Raw genomic sequence first — 12,192 nt, 5'->3', positions numbered from 1 at the left:
GTCTTCTACAACAATAGTTAAAGCCAGGACTACTTTCTTCTCGACCCACTAAAACACATTCTTATGGTCGCCAAACCCTTCGTCTCTCCGGAACCATCAAGAAGGCATTGCATCAGAGAAGCAATGAGGAGTATGGGTTTGAGAATCTGTGAAAGGCTGATTTTGGGCTTTACATGCGCTTAGTAAGCAATCAATCAAATGCATTCATGGTGTAGAAAAATTAATGCTGTTTTGGAAGCATGTTGGCATCATTTTCGGCTTTCAATTTGCATAATATGTTTGTGTATGTTTTGAAGCCAGTGAATAGATGAAGAATATACTATTGCGGATTTATACAAAAAAGTCCACTCTGCGGTAGCCGCCGAGTTCTACCGCGGCTGTCAAAGTCCTACCACAGCCATGAAAATCATCATATCATTGAAACAGATGGCCAACTCAAAGTATGCTTGCAAGGTGAAGTCGTACCCAAGGCGTCGGTTGATGATACCTCAGTGAAAATCAGTAGTCTGACACCTGCGGTAGCTTTTCGATCTACCGTAAAACGGAAAATTTTCTCTGAAATTGCACCATTAATTAACCAATGTTTTAGCTATATTCTCACAGTTCAGCATTTATCGTTACTAGGGAATGGAGTGTGAAAAGTTATTATTGTATATGTTAACTTGCAGTGCACAACTAAAGATTTAAAGAACACTTTTGCTGAAAAGGATATTTGTTCTGAACCGAATTACCAGGGTAACAAACATAAGCTTCGAACACGTTTTGGAGTAACTGAGTTCTTCTATTGCAGCTGAGATTTATTTAAGCTCTCCAAAAACTGTTGTGGAACATTATATTTATTCAAAGGGCCTTTTATCCTATTCAATGCTCCTATATGGTTTTTAGTTGTGTCGTTGAACTAACTTTAATCGACTTTGAATATTGTCTTGCTTCATATTTTTGCCATGTTTCAACTCTTGTAGAGAGTACAATTGAGAGAGCAAGAATAAAGCAAGAATAAATAACAAATAAATAGAATAAATATTACAATATAATAAAATCTTAACATTTGCTTATCATCATTTGCCCCTTTACCTGCTGGCTATAGCCGATCGTAGGGACTATGTTTAGAAGGAGTTACATAGGGATGATTACAGGAAAAAAAAGGAAAAAAGGAAGGGACTAGGTAAGGTTTTTAGGATCAGCTTGTTTAACTCACTTTTCACTAGACGGATACCGGAATGTCGATTATCTAATTATTTGAACATGAGCATGGTGTTGTTCGGTTTCTTGTTTAAAACAAAAGGTGGGATGTAGGAGCTTGATCTTAGTTCACTAATACTAGCATATGTGAGTAGGTAACATACCTATAATGATAGTGACTTTGGAAGATGAATGACAGAAGACGGGATAGAAATGAGCGGGAAAGTGGAGTGTTGTGAGGATAGCGTAGGTGAATGGACGTGACTGCCGGGTGGATAATCTGGAATTCCAGATAACTTCGGGATTACCATGTCCTCGATTAGAGTACGTTCCGAAAGAACAATAGGCCACTACACCTGCCCCCACTTGCAAGCCTAAGCTATCCGCGATTTAGCGGTTTATTTAGTGAGTAATTACAACTTTTCTAAAGTTACGTCCGACCTTTGATGACCATAACCTCAAACGATCCCGGCACTCAAGGACCAAAAGAGGTCTTGTGTGCCCACCCCACCCCGGCTGCTGTGGTTCTAGACCAGCGGCTTGGGACTGACATTTTGAACTCAATCAAACCACTCATGGAAAGCTAACGAATTTTTAAAGTCCGAATCGACAACAATAATAATTTACCCAAGCAACCGCGACGAGTAGTTCTCTTTCCACTCTTTCCGCCTTCTACAGGAACCTATTCAAGTAGGTATCAGTCTAGTACATCTTTCACAGGATGCAGTCATCAGGACGCCCCAAAGGATCATCAGCAAAGAAAAAGGAGTGTCATCTTGAAAAATTATAATTGATAATTGGGTTTTTAAATTTAGAAAAATTCAATGATTTTATATTTTTGAACAAAAGAGCATTTTCTGATCCACTATGATTTTTTAGATTTTTAGAACTTTATTTTGATACCTAAAATCACTTTCAAAGAAATTTTTTTATATCACCTTTTGACAGCTGGGCAACTGTTTGACAGCTGCACCCAGTACTAACTGCGACAAGGGGTGATTCAACAAATCGCTCCCATACAAACTTCAAATTGATTTTTAAATAGATTCCCGGGCACCAAGATTCATGAAAATTTGGATTCCGACTCAGTTTAGCATGCAGTTTCAGAATATCAAATTATCTCACCACCGTTAAAGAATCCAATTTCAATAAGTGCTTTATTCACAAAATTATTTCTTATAATAGGGTAAGAAATCAAACCAAATTCATTAAAACGACGTACTTTTTAGGCAAATATTGTCCCGAAAAAGATGTTTAACAGCTTTCCGTAATATAACCTGATAACATGGACTTTAAAAGCATTGAAAAAAGCGTTTTTGTCATGGATAACAGCCACTTGAAAAATCACTGTGATTTCACTCAGGCACCGTCCATAAATTACGTAACGCTCTAGGGGGAGAGGGGAGTACGGCCCATACAAAAAAATTAGGATTTTCATACAAAAAAGCGTTACGGAGGGGGGAGGGGGGTTTAAAAATGGCATTTTTTGCGTTACGTAATAAATGGATGCTGCCTCATTTCCCCCCAGAGAAAGCACATTTTCGGTGCACTCGTACAGCCCATGCATTGTATCAAGCGCAATATGTGAACACGTCAAATGAAAGCTTATTTATCGTAGAATCGACCAACCGAATAATATTCGGCATTATTTGTCGTAAAATAATCAAATTTAAGTAATTATTACTTGAAGAATGTTATCTTAAGTTGAACCATTTGTAATCTATATTTGAACTAGTAAACGGGGGCGAGCTTCCAGTGTTGGCCAGCAGACTGCGCTAGTGGTTGTTTTGTTTTGTTTTGTAGTATATGTTTTGTTTACTCCTGGGGGATGAAAAATTCCAAATTTAGTTTCCAAGTTCCTGAAGAGTTTAGAACATTCTCAGTTGAAATTCCACTGCCTAAGGGGCTGTCCATTTATTATGTAAGGGAATTTTCTCGATTTTTCGACACCCCCTCCCCCCCTTGTAAGATTTTTTGTATGAAAACCAAAATATTTTTGTATGGCGCGTAAGATTTTTCAAACCCCCCCTCCCCCCATAAACCCTTACGTAATTAATGGACAGTCCCTAATGAAAAATAGTTATGGGAATTAGCAAATCCATGTGTTTTTCTATTGTTCAGCACGAAATTGGCTGTTGTGTGAGATGCTCGAGCTGCTGCCGCTAGTAGTTCAAATTAAGATTAAAATTGGTTCAAATTATGATTAAAATCATTGTTCACGAATAATCAAATTTTTCATTGAAATTTGGTGCAAATACAAACTTTTTACCACTTAACAGAAAGTTTATACCCGTGGCTTTCATGTACATAAGATTTTGCCGCAGTAAATTATTTCCATGTGGGAGTAAAAAACACTCAAAATTTGTGCTACTTCGGAAAGCCACAATTTGGTTCAATTTTTGATTACCTACCCTAATAGTTGATTCTTCCGGACCGAACATATCAGGCTTATTCTGCGCGGCGTGTGACGTGAGACGACTAATGTAAATCAAATGGGGCGAGTCGACTTTTGTCACCTCATTCGACTCGTCTCACCTCACACGCCGCGCAGAATAAGCCTGTATGTAGTATGACTTAATATTTAGGCAGTACGGCGTTGCATTGAGTTTCAGACTCTCATAGAGGTCCATGCAAATAAGGCGCCATCCACAAATTACGTAACGCTCTAGGGGGAGGGGGGAGCATCGTCGAGCGTTACGGTCCATACAAAAAATTTCGGGGTTTCATACAAAAAAGCGTTACGGAGGGGGGAGGGGATCAAAAAATGCCGATTTTAGCGTTACGTAATAAATGGATGCTGCCTAAGTAAGAAGGCTTTGACTGACCATTATTGAAAGTGCAACCAATGGATATTATGCATGTGTTACGTGTATTTGTTGGTGGATTACAGGTTTCAAGATTGCAATTGATTTGAAGTTTCCTGAAAAAAACTTTATCAGATGATCGAACTAAATAAGATTAAATGCATGATATATAATGTACCGTTAAGGATAGACTTGTTAGAATTCCAAAATGGCCACCACAATGGCCAACTTTGGCACCTACTCACGATTTCGAGCGCATAAAACTCTTCGTAAACAAAACCAGCGCACCTGAGCTTCTTATTTTAAGCTTATTACAAGTGAGCAAGAACAGAATAATGCAATACACTGTTGTTTGAAGCTTGCTTCTTGAGATTTGTGCGTCTGAAGTTCTGATGCACTGTTGAAGCGGGATTTCAAGACGTTTGTCCGTAAATGATATGTCGAATAATAATAGTGTTGTTGATCTTCTGGGCCGTCTGTTATCATCAGACGATTGAAAATTTATATTCGTAAAGGGAAACAAATAGGGTATCGGGATGCTTCGTTGGCATAGTCCCCTCGTTCGGCCTATCTCAACGTTAACCAAAAACTCAAACAAACACGCATAACTGAATATCGGAAAAGCTATTCGGCAAACAACTGTAACATTTCGTTTCAATTTTAGCACTTTAGAGCATTGAAATTGAATGAAAATATCATTTTGTTTAGCTTTTGTAGACGCCATGACTCTTCGGCTAAGTGGGTAATCTATACACATGATCATAAATGGCATGATTCTGGAACATTTCGAACTAACTTTTCAATAACTCAACATTTGATAAGACGGTCAAAGACGCTATTTTAAAATTGTATATTTGTTTTCAACGAATAATAAATATTTTACAAATTGAATGTGGGCCGAATATTGAGGACATTTTTTCCACTATGTACCCAATTCTTGGCCCATCAGTAAAGTGTCGTCAGCAACATCGATAAAGTCGCGTAAACAACATTGCTTGCAAGAACCAGAAAGAACGAACAGGAAGAAAGATTTTGTGTACGGTGACTGTAAAAATCTAACACAATAATAGGGTTGCGTTGTTTTCGTTAATAAATTAAGAAAGAACTTTAGTTTAAGTAATTTATTTACAGTTTTTTGAAAATTTTCTCCGAAAATGTAATATACAAGTTATATTGGTGAACAAACAGAGATAATACTTCAGCAGAAATATTGAAAAAATGAGATAATAAGTGGTTCTAGTGTGACTGTCGAGGTGTTAAGCGTTAACCGTCATTGCTCTGCTAATAGCATTTTAATATTGTGTGTAAATCAGCTTATTAAATCGTTAAAAGTGTTTCTTACTTTGTGCTCGTGTACCTAGTAACGTTCCAGAGTCATTTTTTTTTTTGTAAAAAGCACAATAGAACCGCCTGTGCTCAATTAATCAATTCTGCATGCAGTTATCAAAATCTGTTTGATATGGCTCCGATTACCTCCACAAGCAAATCATTGGGGTGCAAGAAGTGTTCAATTGTAATTGCTACCGGTGTCGCCTATGTTGGATGTGAAGGTTTTTGTAAAAGGGTTTTTCATGCTGCATGTGTGAAACTGAGTCACGAAGATGTTATCCAGTATCGTAACAAAGCTTCGAACTTTTGGTGGATATGCACTCAATGCATGGATGCGATACGCTATCAACGTGATCATCTGAAATCGGAGGAACTGGATGGAAACGAGATCTCACCAAAAGAAACCGATATTTCTAGAATCGATGGGGAAATATCCGATCTGAAAAAAGAAATCGCTTCTCTTCGCAATTCGATAGTGCATTCTACTGTCTCACATGTTGAAGCAAGTACAACCGAAACTACAAACGAGCACCGTCCCCTTGCAGAGTCATCGTTATTGTCTATGCCCGATGATAAACAGAGTACAAACAGCACAGGTCGTCGTGACGGAGAAATTGAACAGAGGAACCCCAACGACAGATTCTGGTTGTTCTTTACGAGAGTGAAAAATTGCACAACCGAAGGACAGATTTTGAAAGTGGTCGCTGATTCGCTAGGAACCAATGATGCCATAGTGAAGATACTTGTTCCTCCATGGAAGGATGCACTCTCGATGCCATACGTATCTTTCAAGGTTGGAGTTAACGCACGCCTAAAGGAAACAGCACTTCGTCCGTGTACCTGGCCAACCGGATTACGCTATAGAGAGTTTAGAGACGATGTTTGGGAACCACTGTAATGAAATGAATCCATTATCATCAGAGTATTTCACCGTGTATTGTCGTTGCTTTTGATATCGTTATGTGTTAAATGCATTTTGTTTCCTTTTATTGTACGTGCTTTGCTATTGTGTCATCTTAAGATCAAATATTTAGTTAATATTCAATTAGACCAAGAAGTCCGTTGAATTAATCAATAAATAGTGCATGGAAAGCAATAGGCCAACGTTGTATCCACTAATAGGCCAATTTTTGTACCATAGATCAACGTTGCATACCATCGTATCGAATCTTTTTAACTTAATTAAGTAAATTCTTGAATATTTACGTTAGTTCACTTACAATTGGTGAAACATTGCCTAGAGTGTGTAATAGGCTCAACATATTATTTCTTGTGCTATTAATTCATGAGTTATGGTCAAAATTGTGAAGGCGGCTTGCAAATTAGGCCAAGGAATGGTACATATACCCTACCGTGTTGTCAAAAAATGGCGAAGTCAATAACATTGCTCAACAGATTCGAAAAAAAATCGAACTTGCGAAGTCTTCATAGAATGAGCTTTGGACCAAAGCAATGGAAAGCTCGAGTATCGTCTTATAGGGTATGTGTTCCATCAGTAATCTCACGCTCCCATATTCATCCTATTCGAAAACAAGCAATTACGGCACCGATTGATGCCGTTCTTTTTGTTTTCATGCGTGCTCACTCCTAGCAAAAAATACAAAAATAAGAAACAAAGCAAAAAACGTTTCAATCCTTTGTTTTTCGAAGGATGGAAATGGGAGCCACATGCTCATGCGAACTTCTCCAGAATATTTTTTCTACAGAAATTTCTTTGGAAATTCCATTTACAACTTCTCGTTGTTTTTTTATATAATTCGTTTGAAAAATATTCTGGTAAAATTACTTTGGGAATAACTTACTTTGGTAATGCATTCGGTGAATTTCCTGTGAGCTACCCCGTGGAAGTCTTTCATATTACCTTTGGCGAAGTTTTTTTTTTGACAAAGCTTTTGGAAATCCTTCTATAGCCATTTTTATTGGATTTGATCCTAAAATTGCTATAAGATTATTTTTGGGATTTTTTGGATTTGTTTTGAAAACTCTATCGGCAGTTCGTTTGAAATTTGGTTCAGTAACTCATCCGAAAATTTCTGGGCAATAATATTCGAAATTGATTTGGGTTTTTTAATTTTTCAAGATATCTACGACATAACTTTTTGAAATTCTTTGGGCAATAGCTCTAGAAATTTATCAGGCAAACCCTACGATATTCCCTTCAGAAATTTCTTTGGAAGTTTCCCTGGCAGTCCCTTTGTTATTATACTTACTTTTGTAATTCTTTCAATAGTTCCTTTCGAAATTCATTAGGCAGGTACTTTGAAAATTCCTTAGTTGATTCGTAAATTGAGGCGGCAATTTTAGAAAATTCCCTTATTAATTTCTCAAAAAAATTCTTTGGTTATTCCTGTGGAAATTTCATTTGATAATTTCTTGCGGATTTCCGTCTATTGTTAGTTTTGAGATTTTATGAGATACATTCTTGGGAATTAAAAAAAAACAAGCATTTACAATGGAACGGCCGAAGAAAAACTCAACGAATTATCTAAGGAATTTCCGAAACTCTAAGGAAGTTCACAAACAATTTCCAAAAAAAAACTCAAAAACTGTTCGAAGGAATACCAGTAGATTTTTTTTATTTGCCATTGTTCTTTGGAGAATTTCAGTGAGAATTCTTGAAAGAATTCTTTCATTTTTTAATTTATAAATTTCTTTATAAATAAATCTTTGGAAAAACTCCTGATGAAAGTTTGGGAGAAATTTCTAAAGGATCTTTGAAGGAATTCTTTAAGATTTTTCAATAAACCATTGGTAGATTTCCCAAAGCAATCCCTGGAAAAAACCCAAAAGTAATCTTTTATAGAGCTTGTAGAAATTATTGAATAAATTAAGCAAAGCATGCTTTATCCGATTCATAAAACCTTCGCAAAGAGGTTCCTTATAAGATATTTGAAGAAATTCTGAGAGATTTGTTTGAAGAAAATTTAAGAAATTTTAGGAAAAAATCCCGTAGGAATTTTTGAAGCGATTTCTGAAGAATTCTCTGTGGGTACCCAATATGAAATCTTTAACTTGCATTAATCACAGTCTTAGGAGGAATCCTTGTAGAAGCTTCTGAAGAAATCATTTGATTTTATCTTATCAAATCATTTATTATGTAAGCATATACGCTCCTATTTTCATCCTACTGAAAACAAAGGAATGAAGCGCTTTTTTTTATATTTTTGTTAGAAGTGAGAACGAATGATAACAAAAATTACGTAATCAATCGGCGTGGTAATTGCTTTGTTTTCGAATAGGATGAATTTGGGATTGAAGGATTACCACGTTGATCCTACCAGGAATCCTCGAAGATTTTTTTGGACGAAATTTCAGAGGAACTTCTGGAGGAATCAATAATAAACCCTGGAAAAATGCTTGACTGAGATGTTGAAGGTAACTTTGAATGTTTTTTTTCTGAATTCCTCTAAGAGGAATGCTAGCAAAAGTTCCTGAAGGAATCCTTGGAGAAAATCGTAGAGTAGATGAATTCAAAATAATTCTTTGGAAGAAATCCAGAAGGATTTTTGGAACGAACTCTAACAGAAGTTCCTCACAGAATTTTCTTAGATTAACTTCTGTAGGGATCCTTGGTAGATTTTTTAAAAATTATTATCCAATGGATTTTTTTGAAATTTCTTGGAGGATTTCTAGGATAAATCTCTTAATAAAACTTTAGAGAAACTCCTTGAAGAGCCCTTGCAGATTTTTTTTTTCAAAAAAAGCGTTGCAGTAATTTTTGAAGGAATTATTTTACAAATTAAAAATTTTTATTATAAATAATTTATAATTTTTTGGAGAAATTTCTAAAAGAATCTTTGGAAAAATTCTTAAGAAATCTTCAAAGGAACGCCAAGATAAGTAATGAATACTTGAGGATATGCCAAGATAACTTCTTGGGTAAATCAATGGAGAAATGATTTACATCCGTGGAAAAATCATTTAGGGGATATTTGGAGGAACTCCTGATAGAAACTATGGAGAAATGTTTGAAAAAAATCTTAAAGGACTTTGAAGCCTTTGCAAGAATGTTTTGAAGTACTCTGAAGTACTTTTGAAAACATCCTCGGAGACAACAATGTAAGAATACATGAAAGAGTGTTTAGAGAAACATTGAATGACACCCATTCATGAATTACTTGAACCATTCTTAAAGACAAACTATTATTCAAGAAATATTTTTTCAAAGAAAATGATAAAGCAATCTTTGAAAACAATCATAAAGGATTACTTGATGCAATTCATAAATAAATTGTGAAAAAGTTGTCACAATTCTTAGAAAAAAAATTACGTTCATTGATGGAACTCCGGGATGTATCCTTGCAGAAACCTTCGAAGAAATTCTTAAAGGAATACAGAAAATATTTTTTAACCTTCAGTCAGTCAGTTTGCAACCACTGCCAGCACCACGCTAATGCTGAGAAGTCAAGATTTTTTTAACGCTTTGTACAAAATACAACGGCGTGATTATTTGAGAGTTAGAAGAATTGATTTAACATTGTAAAATATGTATATCTGTAATTATCATGGGGCCCACAAATTTGGTACCGCACCGGGCCCTCAAATACCTAGCTACGCCACGACCCTATCACCCAAAAAAATCGAATGTCGTTATCACTTTTTTGGGTTTCATTATGTTCTTATGCGACTTGTATGATTTTCTAGATCCAATATCGACCAGAGGCTTGATATTCGCATTTTGCCATTGTGAATGTACCACTTTATGAATCCAGTCTGCAAACTTATCAACCCTTGTGTAAACGCCAGTATTATCCCATTTTGCACCAGGTTGGATACCAAACGACACCACTCCATGTTGAATATATCGTAGACGAGATTGAAACTGAAGCGGGCCTCCCGAATCACCCGGACGATGATTTTTTTGGTTACTTCCTGCGGTACAAACGAAAGTGTCATCCAATTTGACTTCTGCATTAGACAGCTCGATAATTGATTTGCACTTTTTGAGTGGAATCGATGTAACTTCACCGTATTGCAGTACATCGGAGAACTCGTTGTTCTCTTTCAGCCCTCCTCCGACGACGAGGAATTGGGATGGAATCGAGGACAGCTCTTGTTTTCCTCTGCCGGGAATGCATATTGGTCGAATACCTGAAATGATGAATAATAAGTCGGTTTAGATAGGCAAAAAAAGCTAAGGAAGAGCACCTACTATCGCTAAAAGAAACTTCCTTTTCCAATTGCACAACAGCTATGTCATTGCACTTTTTCCGGTCTTTGTATCTTGGATGGATGATATATTGTAGGACCATTATTTCCAGAGGTGCATATGCGTGGTTCTTTTTTCTGCCGTTATGAATGAAATCTGTTCGCTGGCTGATCTGGTTCTCACCGAGCCTCACTGATATTCTGAAATAGCATTTTATCGACCATTATTTGTGTTTCAATGTAGTTGTTGATGTGACAGAAAACCAATTGTTAAAAGTTCAACCGAGACTTTTTATTATAATTTTATTACAATCTGTTCCTACACATTAGATGGAACTGCAAAATAATCACAATTAAAAGCATTTTCAATCTTAAGAATCTTGAGCACAGCATACAATATCCGTGTCACCGGAGGGTTCCAATTTTTATCTCAACTATAGTTTATAGTTATATATAGATATATCTTTACAGTAAATTCATACAAATTCACACCGTAGAGCATTCTACGCACGCACACCCACACAAGGGACGATTCAATAATGCCCAGCAAACCACATATCGTAAATCATTGTACAATTTAAATCGTATATAATTATGAATATAATCAGAATCGTATATCAATATGAATATAGGTTGGCTATGTTTGTCGTTTATCGTATTATATAACTAGTAAAATTTTAATACGATATCATTCCTGAGGACCTTTTCAAATCGGATATGGGATTAAAAAGAATCGGTTCAAATCAAAACAGAATCGTAAAACGGTTTGATTTCTGATTAATATAAGAGTTCATATATCTGTTCATAAATATCGCATATTTGAGTACTTTGAATCTAATTAATCATCAATTTTCATCGTAAGAAATGCTACTCTATCGCATATGATCAGTAAATTAACCGTACCGAATCCGTATATGTGGGTGAATCATCTGGAAGCACCTACTGTACCATCGGTTATTTTAGAGAAGTTTCGTATATTTTATTTTCAGTATTCCAGAATACTCAACATAGAAAACTTTTAATCTTTCCTTTTTAGTTATGAAAATGTTCATCTTGACCGCAGCCATAATCACATGACCTACTGAAGATAAGAAAGATGATACAAGATGCACAAGTATACTTGTAGGATTTTTTTTTTGCAAAAACGACAAAATGTAAGTGTTCCATTTGGCGTTTTTTTTTTCATTAAAATTTTGAAGTAGAGTTAGCAAAGATTACAAAAATATGCCAGATCCTTGATTATGTCATAATTAGTTTTCTGATTCTTTTATGGTCTATTACACTATTTTACTTACGCACGACACATTCCGTCGACAGATTAGGTCGCCTGGATACCGTTTTTGTTCTGTGGCCAGCATGTTTCTCTTGATACTTTTTGGTTGACGTATAGGAGCTTCCGTAACCGGAACCCATCGAAAAGTGCTCATTGTTTTTCTAAATAAACACTGGGGCTTGAGCGCATCCGCATCTAATACTGCAGGAATCAACTAAAAGCACTAGGTAGCTTACCGGCCACCGTTAGATTATAAAACCGTGTATCCACCCTCACTGCAGCAATCCACGACGGGGGACCAGTAGCGGTCCGATTTTGCAGGAGAATCCGACTGCGCATCACTGGCCTCATTCACTTCGGTTCGTCACACTTCTCGCGATTTCAACTTGTTCGATGGTCCACTACAGCCTTCGTCGACAGCCACCGGGAACTTCAGAGTTGTATCCAGATGATTTT

The sequence above is a fragment of the Aedes albopictus genome, chromosome 2 (genome assembly GCF_035046485.1).
Source record: "Aedes albopictus strain Foshan chromosome 2, AalbF5, whole genome shotgun sequence".
NCBI lineage: Eukaryota > Metazoa > Arthropoda > Insecta > Diptera > Culicidae > Aedes > Aedes albopictus.
This window is presented reverse-complemented; position numbering follows the sequence as displayed.